The sequence below is a fragment of the Lissotriton vulgaris genome, chromosome 1_1 (assembly GCF_964263255.1).
Source record: "Lissotriton vulgaris chromosome 1_1, aLisVul1.2, whole genome shotgun sequence".
NCBI lineage: Eukaryota > Metazoa > Chordata > Amphibia > Caudata > Salamandridae > Lissotriton > Lissotriton vulgaris.
In genome coordinates, this window is record NC_141685.1 from 1,688,834,241 (window position 1) to 1,688,851,648 (window position 17,408).

The window sequence follows — 17,408 nt, forward strand, 5'->3', positions numbered from 1 at the left end:
TGACATTAGGTAAGACATTTTAGCTGTGTTTTTCACTTCTAATCCGTGGGGTCTCTTCAGTTTTCAACCTGTGGGTACTGAAGCCACTTTATGGCAGAAAACTGAAACTCTTCCCTATTGCTCAATCATATATAAGTAGAATTATATTACTGAATGATGGTTTGAGTGAGAAAGTAAAACTTTGTTCAGAATATCGCTATTTTCCTGCTAAGCACAGGTTCAGCAGAGCAACTACTGGGTAAAAATTATTGTATTAGTCACTTTGGAATACATTATCAGATGTACATTTAACATACATTAATCAATTCTAATTTCCTGGAGTTTATGATCAGCTATAAGAACAATAAATGAACAATGGTGCAGTCGCATACTCCGATTTCTCTATGGGAGCTTGTGCTGCGGCCGTAAACCGGCTGTAGCACAAGCTCCCATACAGAAATGGGAGTCTCTGTTAATCCCTGCACCTGTTAGCACACCTAGTGCAGGGATTAACAGGACGATTAACTGCCCCTTCGGCCCCCAACCGGAGGACACAGAGAGGGACCCTAAAGTTGCTTTCTGACAAGCTTTCCATGTCGGAAAGCCTGACATAGAAAGCCTGTCGGTAACCGACACCATAATCCCAATGGGGGAAACGCCATCCATAGGGATTACGTTGGGGCTTCTGACTGGCCAAGGGGTCCTTGAGCCCGTTGGAATCCAGCAGGACCGCCTGCATTGTATGCGGTGGTCAGAAGTGAAACCTACAATGTTACTCGGAGAGACTCCGACCTATGATCGGAGTCTCTCCCGAGTCACATCGTAATGAGGCCCTTAATATTTGTTACAAAGTTGATAAAGCAGACTCGACAAGTTCATGTTTCATTTTATTTTCAAGAAGTAATGGTTGCTTGAGAAAGGGGAGCAATTGTAAGGTCAATTGCAAGAAAATCAATATCACTGTTAACAGAAACATGAACACTGTTGAAAAATAATGGCATTGACCACACTTTGAAATGTGCGAATGATCAAAAAGCGGGTACTATTCTCATCTGGATGGTGCCAGCAAATTCAAAATCCAACAATTTGCAACATGTGAAGTGTTTTGTCAACTATTCTATACAGTGTTTTTGTAGGTTGTAGAATGTGGACATGCCAAATCAGCAGGTTAGATTACAGTGGAATTAGCATCATTATGATATAATACTCAAGAACCACAGTTTCTTATTTTGGGAAACTTTTAGAACCATGGCCATAATATTAACCAAATAAGTTTGTAGATATTGCTTCCTTAATCTCTGGGAGATCAGAGGCAGGACAGCATGGAACTATTTAAACAAAGAGACTGGAAACACAAAGACCGAGTGAACTCAACGAAAAACAAAACTTCATGTGTTTGCTTTAACAAAACTTCATGTGTTTGCTATAAAAGCTAGAGTAGGGTTGGAGTAGACTGGAGGGGACGTGGAACGGAAATCACATTGATAACACTGGATACATAAGCACTAGTAAAGAATCGCTACTGAGGGAGATCATGGTTTTGGCTCAGATTACTAGCAAGAATGCATACCTGCGATAAAACTACCAGATCAGAAGGAAAAAAGTCAGTAGTCTAAAAGTCGTATTATTACAAGAGACTTATGGGACTAATGTTCTGTATATTTTAATTACAAGAATTGTGTTTGATATTGTAAATACTGATCCCAGAGAAAGGAACAAGTTTAAGCTGAAATGCATTGGATGTTGGCAGTTCTATGGATGAAAGACCATCCGACTCCCGCAAACTCTGCCAGGCTTGTTCGACCATCTAAATATGGCGGGCGGGACTCCGACAGCTCGACAGAGTACTTGAAACTGCTCCAATGGCAGGGGTCCCACCAAGATCTAAATCCAGCCCATAGACTCGCCATCAAGGAATGAAGATTAAGACAAGATGAAGAAGTGTTAATGTGGCAATCAGTGAAATGTAACACAAATGGGAGACAAGTACTTCCATCAAAATATTTTCCCACAGAGATTCACACTCTTGAAATCTGAACAGTAAAAAAAAACAAGCATTATCAATGCCAATAGGTCTGGCTTATAACTGAAAGTACCTTTTCAGTCACCGGTATGTTTAGGTACTCAATAGGTAATCATGCATACACTCGGTCACTCATACTTGCACTTATGCATCCATTCATTTACCCCTAGACGCATTCGTGAATTTAGCCATTTACCCATCCATAATAAAACACACACACAAACTCAGCAAGCATAAGCAAGAGAAATTCAAAGAATGAAAATAGAAAAAAGAAAACAGGAAGCTTAAACATAAAAGACGTGTTCCCAATAAAAAATAAAATTAAACAAGGCAGAGGGCAGATGTCTTGCATTGTAATTATTCACATTGTATTGTTGTTTTAAAGTTGCACATGGGCACCACATGTAGAAATAATGTGTTGGCCATCTTGGAGCAGTAAAGAAATGATACACTATGCACAATACCATTCCGATGCTCTATAATCCCAAGCATAGTTCTGTTCCTGTCCAGATTCCCTGCAACACTTCTTAAAGCCGCTTGTCTGCACATTTCAAAAAATGATTCTTCTGACAAAAAAGAAGCTCATCTGTCACATCTTAAAAATATATAAAAAGCTCATTATACAATGCAAATTTACCTTTTTCTCTGACAAAATTATAAATGTGACTAATATATCCAAGGAAATATTTGAAACTGTGGCCGAGCTGTCAAACCCTTAAAGAATCACTGCAACACTTTCACCTAGTCAGAGGCTATGTGAGGCCCGCAACTTGTTCTTCATTGACAAGATTAAGACAATCAAAGCCAGCATTCCCTAAAGTTCTAACCGCCCCCCTTCTGCAATGTCTATGGAAGACAGACACCCAGTCACAATGTCTGAGCTGCCCCCCAATAGCAAGGTGCAACTCATGCACCTGCAGACCAAAGTGAAATCGGGCTCCCCCAATGACCCCTGCCCTCCAAAGATCCTAAAAAACATTTTTTTGTCTTCCCTCATATAGCCATATCTCCTCTTAGCCAGTCCCTGAGTCAAGGCATTGCACCCAGCTTCTTTTAGGAGGCAATACCAGTTCCACTGCTAAAGAAAGTTGGCGACAAATCATCTATCTTAAAAAATTATCGCCCTAGATTTCAGCTACCTTACCTGGCACAAGTTCTGGAGGTACACGTTGCCGGGTGTATATGTTCGTTTTTAGAAGAAACTAACTTCCTCGACTCCCATCAAGAAGTATTTCGGCCAGTCAAATCTACTGAAGCGGTCATCCTCTCAGTCGTGGATGACCTAGGTGAGGAAGCTGACAGGAATACCACCCAGGCTCTGGTACTTCTCGATCTTTCTGCGGCCTTTGCCACACCCAACCATGAGATTCTGGTGGACCGTGTCAAGGCACTGCACGGGAGTGGATGATCTCGTTCCTGAAGTACCAGTCTCAGTCTGTCTGGCTATCTCCTTTCAGTTCTCCTAAGGTTCGGCTTACCTGCAGAGTATCTCAAAGAACCTCCTTGTCCCGCCACCTCTTCAATTTATATATACTTCCACCAGTGCACTTGCTGAGAAACACGAAGGTCAAAATATACAACTACGCGGATAATATGCAATTGATCTTAATAATGAATAATTCACCGGACTCAAAAAGAAACTTTCAAAATATGATGTTATTCATCAGTGACTGGATGAAAAATAATAAATTCAAATTAAATTCTGATAAGACAGATTGTCATTACAAGAAGCAAATACGATTTGTGGAACTCCACATTATGGGCAGCCACAACTGGCTCCCCACCTCAGCCCAAGAACTTAATCAAAAGCCTCGGAGTTGTGATTTATAAGAACCTATCTATGAAATCCCAATTAGGGGAAGTGATCTAATCTTGTTTTTTGCAACTTTGCAAAATTTGAAAGATTGGTAAGTTCCTTTTCTTTGAGGCCTGCATGTTCAGGTCATCATTGCATTAGTCATCTCAAGGATACACTATGCAAACGCCCTATACCTGGGCATCCACAAAGGCTTGAACCACAGACTTCAAATTGTACCAAACAAGGCAGCCAGGCTAATATACCAACAACCACGAAACTGCCACACCACCCCCCCATAAGTAAACTGCACTGGCTGCCAGTAGAACAGTGTTCTATGTTCAAGGATGGCTGCATCATCTTTAAATCATTACATAGCAGCAGTTAAGTCTTTATTTCAGCCGGAATTCAAAAATACACACCTACCTGCAACTTGACATCTATGCACCTGAATCTCCTCACCATTTCAAGAGGAAACTAAGTCTTCTGAGGTTGAGTTGTTTCTCGAGCAAAGACCTTACCTCCAAATGGTTACGGACCTGGTCAACTTCAGACTGTCGCCTCTGTGACAAGGGTGAAGAGTTGGTACTGCATTTATTATGCATTTGCCCGGCATTACAAAATCAAAGGAAGATCCTCTTGAAACCACTCCTAAGAGATGCACTAGTCAGGACCTGTAGGGCGGCAGTGATAAAATGCCTTAGCGGGTCTTCGATACAACTTTCCTGCAAAACTATAAAATTCCTGGCTTTTTCTGCCCAAGAGCTTGAAAAAATGGCAGCAATAAAAGATGAACTGGGTCACATTGTCTCCCCGCGGCTGGTCCTGGACTCTCCCTCATTTTCTCAATAGATACCCTCTTCCCCACTCCCCCTGCAAATGCACTTTATCTGAGACAATAGGTGACAGTTACATCTAATTAAATAAAAGCCCCTAAGTATATCGTATCCACTGTCACAACACTCATTTGATGGTCTCCATGTCTTAATGAGATAGTTATCCCCTTACAAAGTGTTATACCTGTTTTTTTTTCTATTGTTTTTGTTTGTATATTTGTGCAAAGTCGCTAATGACTTGTGTCATTTTATCGATCGTTTTATCATGTTTTGTTTGTTTCAACTTTATTTCGGCTAATATAGCCATAAAAGCAGGAAGTACAATAAAAAAACATTTACAGAAAAGTATATACAGTACCCTATACCAACAAATAGTCACATGATCAGGTTACAATAAATAGAGTGGGGCAAACAAACAATTGATCCATATCAATGATTTTACAAGTACCGCATTAAAATCAAGATCTCACTTTATAATTTAAATAAAAGAGTTATTTTTCATGATTTAAAAGCCAGAATTTAAAACCTTTAAAAAACACATTTAAAAGATGAAAACAGTGCATTCTATAGTAACTTATGCAGGGTGGAGAAGACTACGGACCCCTTATTACATTACGGCTTGTGGCCAAGCTGTTTTCTAATGAGGTACACGTTAAATAAAAACCTACTTAGGCAAAACACTACCAGTTTGAAGGTATTAGACTTAATTATACGCTCTGCCTCTTTGTAGGACCTAACGCCCATATTTTTACAGAGGGGTCTAATCCAACGGTCCCTAGGTGACTTATAGACCGGACAAAAAAACATTAAATGGACATCGTCTTCTTTTGCCTTTAGAGAGCAGAGGATACAAAGGCCACTATCACTTTTTACCCCCCCACCTACAGGTATTTGCATTCGTCTGGAGCACCCCATATCTAAATTGCAAGTATAACGTTTTTGCTAATGGTGTCGGAAAAAGTATTATTAATATTCAGCATCGTCGCATCTTTAGCCAGGATGTAGGGCTATCTCAGAGCACGCCTATTATTTGATACCTGAAGTTCCCCAAAAGAACTATTTAATGCGACCTCTTCAGCTGGTTTAGATATGAAAGGCTGAGGATTAAGCCATAGTTGAAGTGGAAGATGGTCACTCTCTGTCCTAATATCTATTTTAAAGTCAGTAATTAAATACCATAGACTCAGAGAGACCAGTATAAAGTCTATATGTGACTTTCAGTTTTATCATGTCATTTTATGCTCTTTTTAGCTCCCTTCCCCCCACCCATCTCCCCCACTGCTAACACACACAGCCCTCTGTCAATTCTGCAGCCCTAAAGAGTGACTAGTGCTTCTACCCAGTTCCGCATAAATCACTCCTCCGAACCCCCCACCAACACCGCCTTCCACCATGACCATCGACCTCAACCCCCTGTCCTCTCCCCTCATAAAACGTCACGGGCCCAACTCCTTCTCCATCAACCCTCCATCCACCCTCACCCCAATGCAAAAAAGTCCCTCAAACACAAACTCATCAGGCAATTCCCCGAATCCCTCTTCGCAGATGTCTACCACTGTCCCTCAAAAGGCCAAACAAAAATGGACCTCATCTTCCACACAGCCAGACCAGGCTATTGGATCTCAAACCTGAGAAAAAAACACCTTATCAGCAAAACAACCAAGACAATCCATAGTTGCAAGCTCTCTTTCCACACCCCGAATCACCTCCCCAACTACGGGACCACCTCAGTGACCATCTACTCCAATGGCACAGTCCTGATCCAAGCCAACAACGACAATCTGGAGGCTTTTGACCGACTATTCCCCTCTCTACTTGCAAACTCTGTCACACATGAGATCCACCAAGACCACCAACCCCATATGATGTTCAACCCCCCAACCACACCCTACAGGAACACAACCCCACCCTAATGGAACACAGTCACCCCTACACATCCCTTAACCCTCCCCAAGCCCCACGAAATCAAGGTCATGACACAGGCCCCCATCACATCCCACACTCCAGAAGCACCCCCGATGCAATACACCCCCCTAGCAGCTCCCACGCTCAACAAGACCAGCCGCAAACCCCCCCACATCCTACCCCGACTACCCCTCAAGGAAAACCGGCATCATCACCCTAAGCGCCACACACCTCCGCCAGACCCAAACAGTCGTCTCAACTCACACAGATCTCCCAAGCGACCAAAAAACCCAACACAATCACAACACCCCCCACAATCAACACCCCCACTAGCAGGAGAGACCACAATGCCGCCTCCCCGTATCGAAAACCAAACAGACACCATAATACAAGGCCTAAACCTTATCCTCATCAACCTCTCCACTCTCCACAACCCCCATCCTAAGACGACCCATCCCATCCCCAGCTACACCTACGACACCCCCAGGCCAACCAACCCACATCTCCTCAGCAACACACACCTCCCCCCTCGACCCAAACCTGGAGAGCCAACAGAGCGCCAAAAGGCATGACTGAGGAAGAGGCGCTCGAACTGGCAGCCTCCTACACAACCCCCACCACCATCCTCCCTCAGTCCTCCATACAGGTTATCACCAGTCACAGAAACGAGAATCCCCTCCGTAAACCCCCCAGACCACCGACCTCCCTCGTCACCATCCCGACCGATCCTATAAAGAAAGTCTCTGTCTGGACCAACTGCATGCTCATAAACTGCAGATCTGCCTCCAAACATTCTACAGAGCTAGCAGAGACCATCCTCAACCACAATATAGACATAGCATTCATCACTGAGACCTGGCTTAACGACTCCTCCACTCCCACGCTAGATATGCTTGTCCCACCAGGCTACTCCATCATCAATAAGGATAGGATAGATTAAAAAAAAAGGCAGAGGCGTGACAATCATTCACAACAACAACCTTTCGGTGACCGAAACCATCACCTTTGACTACAACTCCTTTGAATGCCTTATCTCGAACATCAAAATCACCGACAACCATCCACTGCAATGCCACCTACTATATCATCCCCCAGGCAACAACGCCACATTCACGGAAAAACTTTCAAACCTGATCGCCAACTGCTCTCTCAAAGAGTTCAGCTCCCTCATTCTAGGGGACCTTAATCTACACTGGAACAATGAGAACAATGACACTATCAAATCCCTAAACGAACTTCTGCACGCCAACAACCTTGCCCAACATTGCACAAAAGCGACCCACAACAAAGGAGCAATCCTGGATGCCATTATCGCCCGACACGATGCAATCTCCATCGATCACATCCTCCCGGTAGATTGGTCAGACCACCACCTAATCCTATTCCAACTCCAGCAACAGATCCAGTCTCACCCACCCATCGCAGTCCCCCCCACATGGTACAGGAACCTATCACAAATCAACTCAACTGAACTAAAAGAAAAAATAGCCTCTGCCCTGCCAATCCCTGCAGAAGGACTCTCAACCACCGAACTCACCGCACATTACAACACCATCACGTCCGACATCCTAAACTAATTGGCACCCCTTAAACAAAAAAAAAAACAGAAACATCCCATCCAGAACTTGGTTTAACAAGGACATCAACGAGGAAAGGAGACTTCTCAGAGCCACAGAACGCCATTGGAGAAAAAACCCTCCTCCACCCATCGCGAGGAACTCCGGGCAATGAGAAGGAAGTAAAAAAATCATGTCAACAGCGAAAAAACAAACTTCTTCTGCAATGCGCTTGACAAGGCAAAAAACAGACCTAGAGAACTCTTCGACATCATCAAGAAACAAAAATCCAAGCCATCCACTGTCCACGCCCAACCCTCCAAAACTCTATGTGATAACTTCGTCACCTTCTTCAATGAAAAAATAGCCAAGATCGAACTATCTCTAGCAATCAGCCCTCCCCCGACGGTCAACTTTAACTCAAATGCAATTTATTCCACCCACAAAGACTCCTCCCCTATCGCCTGGTCCTCCTTTGACCCCATCCAGGAAGCCGAGATACTCAACCTAATCTCATCCTCCAAGCCCTCATCCCACAACCTCGATCCCATCCCCTCCCAAATGGCCAAACACCTCAAACTCACCCTGGCTCCACTCTGGTGTGAAATCATCAATAGCTCCCTAAAAACTGGCATCATCCCGGACTGCCTCAAAGTCGGCCAGGTTAATCCCCTCCTGAAGAAACTAGGCTTAGACCCCAATGACCTAAACAACTTCAGACCAGTCTCAAGTCTGCCCTTCCTAGCTAAAATCCTAGAAAAATGTGTATTACGCCAACTCAACAACCAGCTGGACAACATCAACCTTCTCGATCACAACCAATCAGGCTTCGGAAAAGGCTATAGCACAGAAACCGCAATCCTGAACATAGTAGATGACATCCGCAACTCCCTTGACTCAGATCAGTGCTGCCTACTCATCCTCCTAGACCTGTCAGCGGCTTTTGACACGGTTGACCACAATCTCCTCATCAAGGCCCTCAAGGAACGAGTAGGTGCAAACAATGTGGTCCTGCAATGGTTCGACTCTTTCTTTCAGAACCGCTTCCAAAAAGTCAAAATAAAATCCTTCACCTCCGACCCTCTCCCTGAAACCACCTCCTTTAACGACATTCTAAGGCTCAACAACACCCTCAAAGAAATCCAAGACTGGCTAGGGACGAACCACCTCAAACTCAATCAAGAAAAAAACGAAATTCTCCTCATCATCAACAAGGTCGAGAACACCCAAATAACTGAATGGGTGAAAGCTATTGACGCTCTCAAAGGAAGCCTTACCCCAACTAACTCAGTAAAATCACTGGGAATCACCCTTGACCACAAGCTATCAATGACGAGCCACATCAAAAACTCCGCTAAGAGCGCCTTCCTCAATCTGAAACTCCTCAACAAGATCAAACCTCACATCCCGCAGAGGGACCTCCAACAAGCCACTCAAGCACTGGTGCTATCCAGGCTGGATTATGGAATCGCAACCCTAACCGGCACAGCTCTATCCCACCCAGCGCCTCTAAAAACCACCCTTAATGCAGCAGCCAGAATGGTCTCAGATGCAAAGAAATTCAACCACATATCCCCGCACTCAAAGACCTAAAATGGGTCCCAGTGGAAGTGCGCGCCAGCTTCAGAACGGCCTGTCTTACACACAAAGCTTTGCACACAGGAAAACCGGAATACTTAGCCTCCAAACTCAAGAAAGCGGGACAATCCAGAAACCTTCGAAGTTCAAACTCCCTACTACTCATCCCCCTCAAAACCCGGAAACAAAAAACCGCAAGTCGCTCTTTTGCTGGCAACGCCCCTAAAATCTGGAACTGCATCCCAGTGGACATCAGAACTACCCCTTCCTTTCCAGATTTCAAGATCCGCCTAAAAACCCTCTACCTCAACCGTGCATACCCGAACTCCTCATCTTCTTACTGTATCGTTCCATAATTGTCCTCAGCTGCTAACCCTGCATCTCTAACTACCTCTGGGTTTCTACATCTAAGACGCCCATCAGCAGCAAAACAAATCTGTTAATACTTGAATTTGTACAAATATTCGTCTTTTTACTGTATTATGCCACTACTGCCCCTTCCAGTCTGGCCAGCGCTATAGAAAACTCCAAAAAATAAAAAATAAATAGTTTACATGATTCTGTAGTGTACAGAAGCAGCTCTAGGGTTGCTAGGAAGATCCGGTAAGCAAAAATAGGCTTCTGCAGGTATTAAATAAAATAAACTTTCATGTGAAAGAATGTAGACATGAAAAAACAAATCATGGTGCAGTATCAATCTACTGCATCAGTATACATGCGACCTAAGAAGCACACCCCTACATACATTCCTTGGGAAAGGCCCAGGAAATAAATCAAATGCAAAAAAAGTGTTTGGTGCCACTAAAGTTCAGTCCTGCCAAGTATCACGCATCAGGCGTTAGACTAACGCATTTCAGTGTGGTGCTCCGCATCACCGCACTGAAATGCATTGTCGTGCATAATGCATGTCTCAGCTGTCTGTCACTGAAGCGCTTCAAAGTGTGTGTGGAAGCTTTGCTGGCAGTGCACTGCATGCACTGTTGGTGCGCTCTGCTCCCTCAGACGCTGGGGGCGCTCCTAGCTGATCTAAGGTCTGGCAGCCAGCTCATAGTGCATAGCTACAATGTATTTTATTTATATTTCCCACAGTCAGTGAGACCGCCTGCCTGACGTCACAGCCAGGGTCCAGTCAGGATTGTGTGACACAAAAAACGTGGCTGAGGCGCTACGGGGGATGTCACGTCCTGTGCCAGAGTGTGGGGAGTTTGCGTCTCAAGTATTTACGGGCGGCGTCGGCCATGCTTGGTTTGCAGTCCTTTTGCTTGCACAGACCTGCCTGCTCAGTCTGCATTGGTGGCCCCAATAATGTACGCCCGCCGGCGAATTTGATGATGTTTACAAGGGGAGCTGGCCGAGGGAGATTGCTGTACACACAGCTCTGTGTGCTATCTCAGTCCGAGACAGTGCCGCATGTCCCATGTGTGTTGCTTCACATGGAAAGTAGGAGCCTAGTCTATCCTCTAACCTTCGTATGGATTCGGAGCCAGGGTCGTACTGAAAATGCCCTGAGCCCAACCAGCACCTCCCGCTCAGTCAGGGCACCCCCTCCCAGGTCAGGCCTTTGTCACAGCTGAGGAGATGGTTCGGACTGAAGCCTTCTGTGTCACCGGCGCAATTCCTCATTGGTTCCACACAACACCAAGGGCTGCTGTGTACCCCCAGTCAAGGCCCACCATCACACCCGCAGCCCCCACCACTCGGCCCCTCACACCCGAGTGGTTGATATTGAAAATGTCCAGGATGGTTCGGGCTTTTCAGGAGGCCGGCGTGGGTCCCATCCAGAGCCAAGCACCCGTCGGATCACCTGCACCGGGGAGGCTCACCACCAGCAGGCCTCTCTAATGCTGTCACAGCACCTCCGTCAGACCTCGGCCGCAGCGGGCCACACCTTCACTTTTCACAGCCCATTAGTGGACGGGTAATCAGTGTCGCCGTCATGACTAACCTTCACTGGGTTGCAGCAGCCACCAGTAGGCTTTGAATCACTGCAGACAGCCACCACTGCAGCGTGGACCAACAGGATTGCCTTGGAGTGGGCCGCTCGTGGTGAGCCAGCTGCCTTGCAGAAAGTCACTGCCCGACTCGCCAATCATGCAACGCTGTCTGGCTGAGATCAATCAAAATTGAAGAACAGTAAGTAGTTGTTGTTTACCAGCTACTTGTTGCCAACCACCCCGAGTGTGTGACAGTCAGTGTAATAATAACTCAAAATCATTGGAGTACGTGATCAGGTGAGGTCGCTGCCAACTGCCTGCAGTCTAAAACAGGTGGAGCCTCATCCGTGACTAAAAGTCCACGACTTTGTTGGTAATATCCCAGCGTGTCCTCAAAAATTGAATGTTCTAGAAATGTTGCGGGTGCCATTGAAATCAGGGAGGGTTGACAGAAGGGGTCGAGGGTGGGGCAGGGAAAAGGGGCAGGGAAAAGGGTCACGGGTGGAGGAGTAGTAGAAATGTACCCCTAAACAGAAATAGAATAAACAGGAATTACAGACTCTGAAAATGTCTTTGCAAAATCGCCTCAGAGGTTAGATAAACATGCAAGCTATGGCTTTAGACAGCAGATGTATGAAACAGCCATTGTCGGGTTTCGCAAGTGATTTGGGGTTTGAGTTCATCATAAACAAATGCCCCTCAGTTTAAACCAGTCTAACAGGGGTTATATTCCAGAAAGCATTGGGAGGATTCCCAGCCCTAACAAGAGCATACCAGAGTTATCCATTAATTGGCTTTAGTAGCAGCGCTATCTCTCAAGTTTACATAGATCGTACGAGTTCTTGGTTTAGGTAGCATAGCTGTCCGACAGGAGAGAGTTTGCACATTAGATGACAGCACAGAAGAGAGCAGAGATTTCTATCCAGCTTTCTACATAGAACTTTAAGGGTCAGATCTCTGACAGCTGAGCTATAGCTCAGGTCATATAGCTGTGACGGTGCAAGACCATAGACAGCAGAGATGCCGGTCATCCTACAGAGGCCTACAGAGGGTCAGGCCTAAAGGTCTTCATTGACTGTCTCACTGAATGTCAGGTGTGAGTCGGTTATTTTACCCAGGTACTGCACTGCATTTATTAAAACAAGTTTTTCGTTTTGTACCATACATTTTCTTCATCCACTGCTCGTGATAAAGTATCACTGAAGGTTTCGCACATGAGATGTGAATGTCAGTCATAGGTGCCTTCAAAACATACAAACGTAACTCATGCGTGTACTGAAAAATTGGCAGCTGTGTTTGGGCCGCTCCGTTCTCTGGTCAGTGGCGACGTAGATAGTGTCACTCGTAGTCGTTGAAATGTCACTCCTAATTACACTGATATTATAAAAATGTCACACATAGCAATCTGAAACCTTGGCAGCTATGAAAGTTGTCTCAGCTGAATGGACTGTCTACTGTACATACTGTACACCCCGACCTTTTTTTAATTTTATTTCTTTAATGAAAAAAACAACTGCTTCGGACTACCTCCCACAGTTACATATATATATATATATATATATATATTTTTTTTTTTTTTAAACAGGTTGCAAGTGCGATTGTGTTAGGTTTCATAAGGGTATAGAGTTTCTAACTCCTGGCGTTAATGGGGACTTCCAGCCACACAAGCCAAAGGCAAAATGATACGTTGCTAAAGGAAAAGTTATAACAAGGAAACAATGAAAAGGACAATAAACTTGGCTCAGTTAACAAAGGATCAACCTGATCAGATTCAAATCAAAGTGAAAAACCTTACGTATTCTTGTTTCCCACATTATCCTGTAGGTTTCATTTGTGCTTAGAGGTGTGAGGATTGAGAGAGGAAAAAAGAACTAAACAAGAGAGGAGGAGATGACCGAGTTTGATAAAGTCTGAGGGGTAACAGAACAAGGAGGAAAAGAAAAGGTAGGAAACAGCTGTGAAGAGAAAGGGGGGGGAGTGAGGGAACATTAATGCGCAAAAGAGGGGATGGAAGTGGGAAAGGAAAGGTGGAGATGGAAAGGGAACGAAGACAGAAAAAGAGAAATTGTACAAGTGTGTGAGAGCTAGATAAAAGAGCGAAAATGTGTGCTTGTGGATATGAAAAAAGGATCAAATATTGCAAGAGTCTAGGAAGTAGTATCTGCAGGTCACATATAGATACTCCATTTTGTAATATAATTTACTACTTGGGATTGACCATTTCTTGAACCCACTAACCAGTCACAACCCTCACTAAATGGCTTTCCCATCTGAAGACGCTGAAAAGGCCAAATAAGTCATAAACCCCACCACACCCCACCCTAAAAAAATAAGAGTATTATAGCTTCCAGAATCAAGATTAGTCGCTTTCAAGAGGAAAGCACAACAAAAATCTTTATCAGTAAGATAAACTGAGTCAGTCTCTCTTCTGGAAGGACATCCACCTAATTCGAGTGATGGCATATCACACACCATGGCCATCACAAAAGACCAAACAGGGAAGATCTATTTGGCTTCCAATGCTTTTAATGTTTGCTGGTACTGTGCCGCAAACTTCAATACGAGATTCACAAACTGTACGGCCCTTTTCTTCTAATTTGGTATAGCAACCGAAATATTAGAAAAGCTAGGGACTTGGCTCAAGAGAGGCCCTAAGTGAACTAGCAGAGTGCTAGGAGCGGTTCAAATCAAGCTTATCTGGCCTGAATCTCAACTTCAACTCTATTTGAAGAATCAATGGTGGCCATGTATTGCTACAGAAGGTGTGTGCAATGTCTTCTTATGGGCCAGTACATCTACCCACTCACCAAGTCAGGGCTTTGAGTTCAATGGCTAGACTAATATTAGCAAATAGAAGGAGATGGTGGACGGAGAGCTGAAACTTTTCAGACACTTACACAGGGTCACAGATCTGGATTGAACCCATCATCGTTCTTTAGCTCACTTCCCCACCTCAGTTTAGACCCAGCTATATGCAAATCAGTCTTGACTCTGTGCCTCATGGGAACAGTCCAGCCCAAACTGCCAAGCCAGGTCTTCCCTGAATCGGAAACAAGCATCCTGGGACAGGTTTCGGGGTAACACGCCATATCAGCCAGGCTAGCTTGAATCCAGTGGCAAAGTGAGCAAAAGACCCAGGTCTGAGCATACCTTGCCAACTTAGGGCGAACAAAGCAAACACAAGTGGTGGTGGATGGAGCGCTGAAACTTTTCAGACACTCACCCTCAGTCACAGATCTGGGTTAAATCCATCATCGTTCTTTAGCTCACTTCGTCACCTCAGTTTAGACCCAGCTATATGCAAATCAGTCTGCATAATGGTATGGATCATAGCAGAGCAGCCTTTTTATTGTTATCTAAAGATGGCTATGCTGTGTGTTGGCCGGTGTTTATTCTGCTGAAAAGTAATGTGTCCGAGTTGGGAATAGCTTGACAACATTCTCGCTGCTTTCAAACTCTGTGGTGTGAGGATGGAGGCAATTCCATATTAATGCTTATACGTAGTCCCATTATATCTGGATTATCTACAGTACTGCAGTGTTAAAAGGGCAATGAACGGCTATCTTTATCGTTTTTAAATAAACGTGTGCGTACTGTCTTCCATTTTGAAAGCCAGAAAGAGTGAAGTGAAGCATTATCGTGAAGTGCTTCAATGCATATATTGTCATATCACCTTGTCTTGAAGTGACTGAGCAGTTGTGACTGGTTTGCAAAGCTACAGCTATGGCTGTGGACCACCGGCGTATTTCTCTGGGAGCTGCTTGAGTAAAACAAGGTGCTGTACTGCCTTAGATGCTGTTGAAGATCATTGCTCCTGCAGCCTTCAGACTTCAAAAGCAGGTGATGGCAGACAGCCAAAATACAGCAGGGAAAATCTCAGTATGGCCCATGGCCCATAGCCAGAGCACTCCTTGCTTCTGTTCTGCAGATGAAGATTAGAACAGTAGAAAAAAAAAAGGCATCATGGCACATATTAATATTCTTTTCCCTGGCCTGCCAGATTCGAAAATGTATTTCAACTAGAGATTTTTTCTTCTGTTATTTCTTAATGTAACATTGTGAGCATGTACGTGTTTGACTCACCGTCTAACTCTTTCATAACGTATAGGTCCGCGATCGGCTTATAGCAATAGTTAATGAAAATTAAATACTTGAGTACTCATTAAAATACTACCATATAACGAAGCAGTATAATTATTTTTAAATAGGGAGGACTGTTAATTATTTCTTAATCATTTATTGGCACTTGACACATTTCCAGTATTGCGAAGAATGACTATCATTTAAATATCAGGTCTTTGAGCTGCAATTGCCATCTCGCGTGTGTCTGGAATCATACTCAATGAATCCATTTACACCGTCATCGTCTTCGGTCGGAGTGGTGACTTTTGCCATGTAAAATGCAAAGGCAAATGCAGTCTACTCATTTCTGCCCAGTGGCTTTTCAACCAATTGTCACACATGTTTAGTTTTCGAAAATAAAGTTCAACTACTTCAAGAGCTTTCTTTCCAGAGTTTTAGAGGCTTCATAGACCTATGATGGAAAGCTGTCCTTATGGCAGCACTGAAAGAAAGGTTGGATATTCCTGCAAAACAGTATGTCCCAGTGACTGAGCTATTAGGTCCCCACAGTCCACCGCATCTGTTCCCCTCTCTGTCTCTGAAGACAAATAATGCTAAATCCTGTGGCTCTCATAGTGTTACTGCTCCAGCATGTGTCATACTCTGCAGTCAACACTTCACCTCATCGGAGAACATCTTTCAATCAGAAAGGCTCGTAAAAGTAAACTGTTTCAGTCAGATTGACTATTGGCTTTAGTACTTTTGTTGCCAAATTGACAATCCAGAGCGCTAAACCGAGATCTCAATTTGGTCCATTAAGTGCTTGTATTACTGAACCCAAAAATGAATTGTTTTGCTATCTGTTTTCTAGTTTGCAGGGCTGGTGCTTTGAAGGAACATGTAGGATGCAAGTAGTGTGTTAATAGTAACCTGGTAACACATCTCCGAACATAGCAATATTCAGCTTACTCTGTTGGCCTAATATTAGTCTAAGTTGGCAGGGTACTCACTGTGGTTCTTTTTCATCTAATCTACACTATATCATGATTAGATATGGTAAAACAAGATGCTTAACACTCCTTCTGGACTAAGCCGGAAGGCTGCTCTTCACAGCTACCACTTAGAGAGCTTTCTATGGTTGACTAACACCCCTAAAATCACCATAAGGTTGTCTGGATTAGTGCAAGGTGCTTCACTTAAACAAGTGTGTACCATATACTATGCCAGTCTCCTACAATTTCTCTTTGTCCCTTTAGAAAAATTGTAATTGCGTGTGCAGGAGACTACTCTAAACACATTTAGTCTCTTGTCCCAGAAGGTGGTTTTTGCAGCAATTCAGGGTGTGTGGGAGATGTGGTTCGAGGTCCCGTACTGTTGTATGGCGTTTTAGATTCCGAATGGATTTTTCCCCATTCATGCCCTTACATAGGTACAATTCACGTTGCCCTTATATAGGCATAGAAATCAAGCCCTTATTAGGCATAGCCCATGCTACCCATGCTACTTCCATCCGTTCACCAAACGTCACAACGATTTCTTGGAAAACCAGCTTAAGCCGTTAGGGACTTCCCCTTGCTTGAATATTGATTTCTCCAAGAACTCAGTTAGTTTTACAATGAACATCTATTCCTTAGGGGTTCATTCCTGACGTTCCTATGCCCGACTTTACGTCAAACATGGCATTCCTAAACTCCTTCAAGGTATAAATACACCTTTACTTGCTATGGCAAAGCACGGTGG

At 44.1% G+C, this 17,408-nt stretch overlaps 1 protein-coding gene across 2 annotated transcripts in view; it reads right to left on the bottom strand.

Annotated features, from left to right (window-relative positions):
* MKLN1 (muskelin 1) overlaps positions 1-17,408 on the bottom strand; it is an 808,470-nt gene that overhangs the window by 547,528 nt on the left and 243,534 nt on the right. The window lies entirely within an intron of this gene.